Below are 9088 nucleotides of genomic sequence, written 5' to 3'. Positions count from 1 at the left end.
ATTTGTATCTCATAACATGGCATTCTTTTTTTTTTTGTATTTTTGGTATAAAGTTTTGAATTATAGGAAATAGTAAGTTTGTATCAGTTTAGCAACAGAACAATATGAGTAAACTCAGATTAGGAAATTAAGAAATTGATTAGTTGGTAGCTGAGTTAATCAAAAAATAATTTGGCTAAGTCAAAAATGCTAACTGCAAGCTGAATGCTGGTGGTTCACACCTCTAATCTTAACCACACAGGACTCTGAGATTTGAGTATTATAGTTCAAAGCCAGCAAGGACAGAAAAGTCCATGAGACTCCAGGTCTGTGAGACTCTTATCTCTACTTAATGACCTAAAACTGGAAGTGATGTGATTCAAGTGCTAGAATGCTGTCTTGAAATAAAATCCTGAGGACAGCATAGCACCTGAGCCCTGAGTTCTAGCCCCAGGGCGTGCGCGCACACGCGCGCGCACACGCGCGCGCACACACACACACACTGCATACTATGAACTTCTGACAAAGTAACCAATACCTACGAAAGAGCTGCAAACTAAGTTAGATTTGTTATGATGAGCAAAAGTTGATTTTATTTGGGGGAGGAAAGAAACCTTAACTTATTATATTGAGGTGGCTGGTATTAGAATTATAGCAGAAAAATCAGATACAGTAAGCAGAAATAATTGAATCATATTTTACCTTTGTCTTCACAAACACACATCATAATCTGATACGTACTCAACCACTCTTCAGTATTATTGTTGGTATCCTATCATCTTGGTTTGAAAGTCTATCCATTCTTGCAGGTGACCTCAAGTTTAAGTTCTGAGAATCCTGTTCCATCCAAAGTTCTTACTCACATGGGACCAGCTCCTTCCACTAGTGCTTGCTTGGCTGCCAGGTGATTCTCTGGTCTGTGTTGAGTCCTGGAGATGCTATGATGAACATGGCTTAGTTCTTGTCTTTCAAATGAATTGCTGGTCCAATCCTGAAATCTCACAACTCCTTGGGATGCAGAGATAGATGAATCGTGATCCAAAGCCAACCAGGACAAAAGTGTGAGACCTGATCTCAAAAACAAAGCAAAAGTACTAGAGATATGGGTCATATGGTAGAGTATCTTTGCAAGCAAATAGGAGGGGGTAGGGGAGAAGTTGGAGGAGGAGGAGAAGTGATGGGGAGGAGGAGAAGGAAGAAAAGGAAATTAAAAGGTAGGTTGACCAGGTACTGAGCTTTATGGAATCAGTGAGAGACACACAAAGAGAAGCAACCTAGGCCCCCAAAACTCTGGCTTAGCCACTCAAAACAGTTGCCTGGAAGTTATATTTGAATTAAAGAAAACAACCATGTAAAAAGGAGGCTAACTCTTCCTCACCTGCAGTATAGCCCTTCTTCAGGGTCTTGTTTGAAGGAGCATTGCATGCCAGAAGCAAAGCTTCTAACTAAAATCTAAAAATCTAAAGCTAATCTCAACCTAAAACTTTGAAAATCTAACTTCTCTAACCACAAGTTTGATAACCATAAAGCAGTACTTTTATACCCAGTAACTGCTGCTCAAGATTAGATTAAAAAGTCAGCATTAACACTTGAAAACCTTAAATGAAATGAGAAGTTGTTTTTATTGCCACCAATTCAAGAGCTAACATCTGGCACATCTTTCCAGAGGTGCCCATGCTGCTTCAATCCTATCTACTCAGCTTATTTCTCAAAAGAAAAAAAAAGCTTTGAAGCATAAATAGATTCCTGGGTATACGTGCCACCCTTCCACTGTAAGGAAGTTATTTTTATATAGAAAATGTTGGTAAGTGTTAATGAGGCACCTGGCAGTTGACTCAAAGACATTTGTGTCACTGTGGGTTTAAAAAAGAGTCACCATTTAAGGATAATGATTTGCTACTTAGAAGCCATCCGCTGAGAGTTGGAGCACATTTCTTGATTGCTTGCTTGACACAATAATGTCAAGTGTGCCTTTTCAATCCCGTGGTGAAAAACATTACCGTGAGGACCACGAGGGTCACGTCCCTAGACCTCTGATGGTGAGGTGGTTTGTGGCAGATAGAAGATGGACTGGTCTCTAAGCAGCCGGACATTCTGAGGGCTCTCGGGCTGCAGGGAAATGGAGACACATTCTTGCCCATGACCTTTTCCTCTTCCTCCCTGCTTCTGGATCCATCTGGTCACATTAGCTCAATGTGAGCAGGCCAGAAAATGTGATATTCGGATGTGCAATAAAATTGTTCAAAGTGACCTGACGGAGATTTGAGTGAGAGAATCTTCATTTTTTTCCTTTTATTTTTATTGTAATTATAAAGGTGATGTACAGAGGGAATAAGTTCCATACGTCAGGTAATGAATACATTTCTTTCTGGATACTGTCACTCCTTCCCTCCCTCTCTCCCAGTTTTTCTGTACTGTCTTTATCCACGAGTCATATAGTTTATTTTCAACACAGTATCTACTGAGTTCCACTGCTGTCTTACCTTACCTTTTGTCCCTCCATTTCTGTGTCCCCCTTATCCTCCCAAAGTCATATGAATGAACAAACAAGACACAAAGAGAAGAAAGCAAAAACAACAATAAAGACAAACGCTCTCTAGTTTCCACTTCCTGGAGCTCATTTTGAGAAATATTATTTTGTATGATCAGAGGCTTATAGGCATGTATCTTTGTATTTCCAAAGTACAACTTTTAAACCAAAACTAGAACCATTCAAAATTCACTCCTTCCATTTAGTTAGGCCATGACTCATTTACAAAATTCCAATCTTCCCTCTACAAATCTGAAGGCCTGAGGTTCAAAATAATAGATGTAGTTTTAAAAATTGTGAGAAACCTCCAGAGCTAACTATATATTATTTCCTAGGCCAAGTAAAAGAAGCCATATTTTAAAAATATTCACAAAAAATTAAATTTTATTCATGTTTGAATGATTCTTTTTCTTCCTTCAACTTGGGATTTTTTTGTAGGTCATGGGACATGAACTCTGGGCCTGGGCATTGTCCCTGAGTTCTTCAGCTCAAGGCTACCATCCTACCTCTTGAGCCACAGCACCACTTTTGGTGTTCTAGTGGTTAGTTGGACATAAGAGTGTCAATGACTTCAGTGCCTGGGCTGTCTTTGAACCACAGTCCTCAGATCTCAGCCTCCTGAGTAGCAAGGATCATGAGCCACTGTGCCTGGCTGGAAAAATCTTTTGCTTGATAATTCTTTTACAGAGAGATGTGGGGAAGAATACTAAGCAAATGCAGAAATCTAAGCAAGTACTTCAAAATGATGAGAGTCCAAGTTCTAGTTCACTGTTACATGTCTGAAATATTCCATGAGAATATCAATTAGGACTACCTTAAAAAATATCTTAGATGATAGGGACAAAGTCATCTGACTCTTGGAAATCAGACTGTATTGACAGCCTGGCCCTTGACCTTGAAAAGTATTCTACTTGTGAATGCACAAAGTTGTCCTCCAGCACAACAGCTAACTAAGATGGTTGCCATGGCTGAGATGAGGCTTTTCCAAAAGAGACTGAGATAGATCTGCCTGTTGTTAAAAAGGAAATACATCTCAGAGCAATTGGCCAGTAGCTTATTTCTTGAGCCTTCCCAGTCTACAAATAAGGAGTTTCATAATCTCTATGGGAAGGTTCCACCACAACTGGGTTATTCTGCTGCCCTACACATTGCTCCATTTTATCATCTCTTTCCTTCCCAAGTGGCAAGATGATATTACCAGTGGCCTCCAAATGAATTAAATACGAGGAGGTATACATAACAATGGCAAAGATTCAGTGTGTGGTCCCACAGGACTGAGATATCAACCTTGAATGTTCCCATTCTCCCATTCGGTCAGGTTTGGACAACCAGATGGGAGTTTTGGAGGTAAAAGTTTCAGCTGCCTGAGAATGGCTCTGCCTGGTTTCGTAGAGTCTAAAATACTGAGGCTAAACGGTAAAGAAAAAGGAACATGTAAGAGAGGAACCACTATGTGAGCCTCTTAACTCTTATAAAAATGGAAACAAATGATTGCTTACTGGTATGTTGAACCAAACCAGCTTGGAGAAGAGAAACTATCAGATATTTCAACCCAACAGCTGAGCATCAAAAATAGGGTTGTAAACACTAGATACCCTCTGGACTGAATCCTATGTTGGGGGTTCTGAAGGCCCTTGTTCCTGCAATGACAGGAGTCAATGTTTCCGGCCACAGGCCCAATGCCAGCACATGTCTGGTGGTAATCATATTTGTTGTATATGTGTGTATGTGTATGTGTTATATACAGACATGCAAGGCAAAAAATGTAGTCCAGCAAAGAATATACTAAAGAGCCAGTTTGTTATCTTCTTAATATCTATCCAGAAAAATACGTAGCCATCTTTCTCATGTAAAAACCCATTAGGAAAGCTGGGAGCTAGTGGCACATGCCTGGAATCCTAGCTTCTCGGGAGGCTGAAATCTGAGGATTAAGATTCAAAGCCAGTCTGGGGACTAAAGTCCATGAGACTCATCTCCAACTAACCACCAGAAAACTGGAAGTGGTGCTGTGGCTCAAAGGGTAAAGCACTAGCCTTGATCTGAAGTGCTCAGGGACAATGCCTAAGCTCACAGTTCAAACCCTAGGACCCCCTCCCCCCACACACACAAAAGAAAAAAAAACCCATTAGGGAAACTCACAGAGACAAGAGCTACTTACATGGGCCATGTCATGCATGGTCCAAGCACTTAGGTCACGTATTACACTATCCATGAGGCAGAATGTGGTAGGTAAGAAATTGACTCTGGTATGCATACTGGGTAGTAGGTGATGATGCATTCCAAGACAAAGGAACATGTGTCATGAAGGCTGGGGCAGGGGAAGAAATTGACTTGTCAACGTCTCTGCAATGGTGAGTTTAGAAGGGAGAGTGTGGAGAGATTCGGGTGGTGAGAGACAAGGCTCAAATACACAGGGCCTTTCAGCTATGTTATACTTCATAGTTTTTCTTCCAAGAATATTTTTCTTATTATGGGTATGTCAAAGGCTTATTTCAATTCCAGTGTAATAATGTCATCTAGCACCTAGGAGTGCTGACTAAGTGCCTGACATTGTGGTAAGAACATTATGGGCGTCGATAAACTCCTGAGGATGGATTGTCTCTCCTGACACATGAGAAAGCTAAAGGTCAAAGCATCTGGAAATCAAGTTCAAGTTCATTCAGTTAGCAAGATCTTGACCTGAGGTCAGCCCACAGTCCGATGTTATACTCTTTCTAACCCTACACGCCAAGGACAGGAGACTGGGTCATGCGGAGGGTGGAGGTGAGAAGGCTGTAAAGTACTTCTAGAAATGTCCTCCTCCTACTGCCAATTATCTCAACTCTCCTCAGCTCCCAGCTTCAATTCTACCACATGCTAGAATGGAGTTGTTCTGTCTCCTACCAGTTAAACTCTCAGGCCGTACCTGCTTACCTGACCAGTGGGGTCCAGGTAGATGTGGCTGATTTCAGCAGTACCCTGTCCCACCATTCTTGCTCACCTCCATAGCCCTGAGCAGGAATCATACTCAAGCATCTGAAAAAAAAGACACCTATTCAAGCCTGGGAAGAAGAAGAAGAAACTACTAGTGTAAAATACTTGATTTAAAAGAAATCAATGTTTTAATTCAGTGTTTATTGGCTTTCCTGGACCCAGTTAATACTACTGATTGCTAGGGGTCAATCATCAGTAAGCCTCAGGTCAGACTTGGGTTTCTTTCCTGTGGTGGAAAGTACAACAAAGCTGGCTCAGGAGTCCAAACTCGGGCTCCCGGCCCACCCCGCACAGCCAATCAGCCTCCTCTCTTGGCTACTGTGCAATAGCTTAGCCAGCCCCAGACAGCCGTGTGTCAAGATCCAAATCCTCTTGCTACTATTTTTGACAGTAGCCATAACTTAGCAGCAAGGCTTGGGATTGGAGAGACAGGTGCTCTGTGTCCTCACGCACATCTGGCACCTCTGTAAAAGCAGCACTGTTTGGTCTCACTGATAGCAACCTAGAACTAAACATCCAACTTCCACGCAGCAGAAAGTCAGACAAGTAAAAATGACCTCGGTAATAGACAGGGGCTGAGGTAATGGGCTAATTCATTGTGAACACAGCTGGTTTTTCTTGTTCATGTTTGTTTGCTTTAAAGCAAGCCAATATTCCTATTGCCAGAGGAACAAATGGGACCTACTGTAGTTTTCTTCCCTTGCCATTTTCTTTCTTCTCAGGTCCAATGTCTGAGTGCCCTTTATCTGAATAATTTATGAACTAAATCCCAAAGATTCTAGGATATCATTCCCTTATCATATGTATCCTTTTGTGGGTGAATTCTTTCTACTTTCTCGTCATGAATTCTGTGATGGAGAAAAGGCTTAGTGCATCCTGATGGAATTCTTTGTTTGGTTTATCTTCCCATCTTCCATCTCTCACCTAATAAAATAAAATGCATTTTCATTTGCTTGATATTTGCTGAATCATAAATCCTACACAGTGATACTCATGACACAATTCAAGTCAAATCCTGTCAAAAGTTAGTAAGGCCCTCAGAAGCACATTGACGGGGTGGCACATGCCTGGAATCCCAGCTACTTGGGATGTGAGGGTAGAAGATCATAGTCTAAGACTGACCTAGGCAAAAGTTTTAATACTTCATCTCAAAAACAAAGTAAAAAGAGGGCATGGCTCAAGTGATAGAATGCTGGCTTAGCAAATGTAAGGCCCTGGTTTAAAAGCCAATACCATTAAACACACACACACACACACACACACACACACACACACACACATACACACATATATTCACATATGTGTATGTATATTTATATATATGCGTGTGCATGTACCTGTATATACGCACATATGTATCTATATGTGTATATACATATGTGCGCACATATATGTACATGCATTAATGTATGTCTACATGCGTGTACATACAGATCTACATATGCATGTGTGTCTCTGCATACATGCATGCTCAGAGTGAACTTGACACATACACCGCGGAATGAAATAAGAGTCAGTTGTGTGGTGGGAAGAAGCGAAGGAAACAGCAGTTTGGCTTCAGCCACAGATCTAGGAGAGATGAAGACTTTGGTGACTTGCCTGGCCAACATTTTATTTGTGCCACAAAACACAAAACTTATTGACTGTGACAAATGCCCCCACAACTTGATCTCCAGAGACTGGTGATTCTGAATGCATCGGCCTTCCAGCTTGGTGGTAATGGACTCTTTGGTGTCTAGGGTTTGGCCATGGGTATTCTGTGAAAAGAGAGAATGAGAGATTTCAGTGAACATGAGCAAAGAAAGGGAGGAAGACCTAACGGCAGAGGAAGAACCCACAGGAGGGAAAGTTCACGAGGATAGCCACCCTTTCCAAATACAACATAACCTCATTTTGAGTCTACATTTCCCATTTTTCCCAGAACCGTGATCTGTTTACAGAGTCAGGAGAATTTTGCTTTGACATGAAGTAATCCTGCACTGTGGGAGCCCCACGTGAGCCAAGGTTTAAGAGAGTTCCAGAAACCACAGTTCCAGCTCACAGAAGATTTGTTTGCTTTACTGTTGTGGGAGCTTATGTTAGAGAGACTAAACAGTACAACCAGCATTTCAAAAGCACTCTACTGTATGGGAACACCCCCCCACACACACACACAATCTTAAATCAGCTGAATTGTAAAAATCAATTCATCATCCTGATTCAAAATATAGCCTTTTAAATTAGTTGTATACCAGATTATCTGGGACTGAAAGAAATAAGTGATAATCCTTGCAGAAACTAAGACTACCTGAGTACATCCATTTCCTGTCTCAATGACTGAAGCCTGGGTGATGCGGCAATTTCTAATGTGTAACCTGCAGTGGAATGTTGAGTTTTATGTCATACTCAATAGCCAGTGTATAGTTCCAGAGAGTTCTATAATATTCTAGCTCTCCTAGTGAAAGGACTTGCCAGGACTGAAAGGGTTTGTCGTCCTTTCTCTGAGATGGAGCTCCTTTCACCTCAGGATGTGGTTCACAGAAAGAAATTGGGGGAAACAGAGGAAAGGCGATGGATGTCACAGGAAGACTCAAACTCCAGAGCCCAGAGGGCAAAGCCTTCTTTCCCCTGACCTGACAGAAACATCTACTATGGGGAGTTGAGTAGGACCCGTGGAGGAGCTAGCCTGGGCTTATGGGATGGAGCAGGTGCCCGGTGGAAAGGATTTGTGGGGAGGAATACTGGGCACCACGCAGCCTTGAGGATTGCTGGCCCAGTGGGTGCTGAGTGCACAGGAGTGCACCCTTCTCATCAGCTCACCAGGAGACCTAGACAGATTTCACTTCAGTGCCAAGTAGCACCAAAGAGCACCGCTGGATCTGAAGTTTGGTCTCAAACACTTGTCTGGCAGAGAAAGGCCTTTGTGATGTGTCAGGTTCCTGAGGGCGGAGATCATCTCTCTCCCCTTTACCTTTAATTACAGGCGCCTAATATGGAGACCCCTACTGAATGCATTAGTGGAAAGAAGGAAGAAAGAGGGGGAAGAGGAGAGGGGAGAAGGGAATTAGAGATGGATAGAGAGGAGAGGAAGTAGGTGTGCACATTTGTTCACACACTTCCGGGTTGTCTCACCCCCACCTCTTCTTCCATGGTCTGGAATTGCTAAGGTCACCTTGCTGAGGTGGATAATGAGGTGGGGAGGCTTCCTCCGATTTCCCCACCACCTGTGAACTGGATGCTTCCTGTCATCCTCTCTTCTTGCTCATGGAAATAGATACTGGCTATTCACCAAAAACAAAACACAAAAAACCCACCGGCAGCAGGGCCTCCCTTTCTTGGTCACATCTCCTCTCTATCTGAAGACAAATGGGAAACCAGGTGTGTGTACAAATTCTAGCAAATTAAGGGAGATAGAGACAAATGAAAGAGGAGAGAAAAAGGAGAAAGTGAGAGGGCAAGGGAAAGAAGGTGTGTGTGAGAGAGAGAGAGACAAAGGAAGTTATTGAAATGCCGAGATTGAAAACAGGATAAAAGGAACTGAATGAGGTGTCTGGGTTTCTCTTTCTTCTCTGGTTCACTTTGGTTCTGTACTTCTCCCACTGAGGTCTTGTCATCATCTCTCACATA

The 9088-nt window shown here is 42.3% G+C and overlaps 1 long non-coding RNA gene across 2 annotated transcripts; it reads right to left on the bottom strand.

Annotated features, from left to right (window-relative positions):
* Positions 1 to 589: 589 nt before the first annotated feature.
* On the bottom strand, positions 590 to 7834 carry LOC150069683 (uncharacterized). 2 transcript variants are annotated; one of them, XR_016535837.1, is made up of 5 exons: positions 7770 to 7834; positions 7082 to 7239; positions 6168 to 6406; positions 5415 to 5524; positions 590 to 1047 (listed from the first exon to the last, which is right to left on the bottom strand). It is a non-coding gene; the product is annotated as an uncharacterized LOC150069683 (long non-coding RNA). The 2 variants fall into 2 exon arrangements; XR_016535835.1 differs by having other exon boundaries at positions 5423 to 5524.
* Between the last annotated feature and the right edge of the window lie 1254 nt (positions 7835 to 9088).

This window comes from Megascapheus bottae, chromosome 1 (genome assembly GCF_031878675.1).
Source record: "Megascapheus bottae isolate mThoBot1 chromosome 1, mThoBot2.hap1, whole genome shotgun sequence".
Taxonomy (NCBI): Eukaryota; Metazoa; Chordata; class Mammalia; order Rodentia; family Geomyidae; genus Megascapheus; species Megascapheus bottae.
The sequence above is the reverse complement of the archived record's forward strand: the minus strand, read 5'-3'. Positions and strand labels throughout refer to the sequence as shown.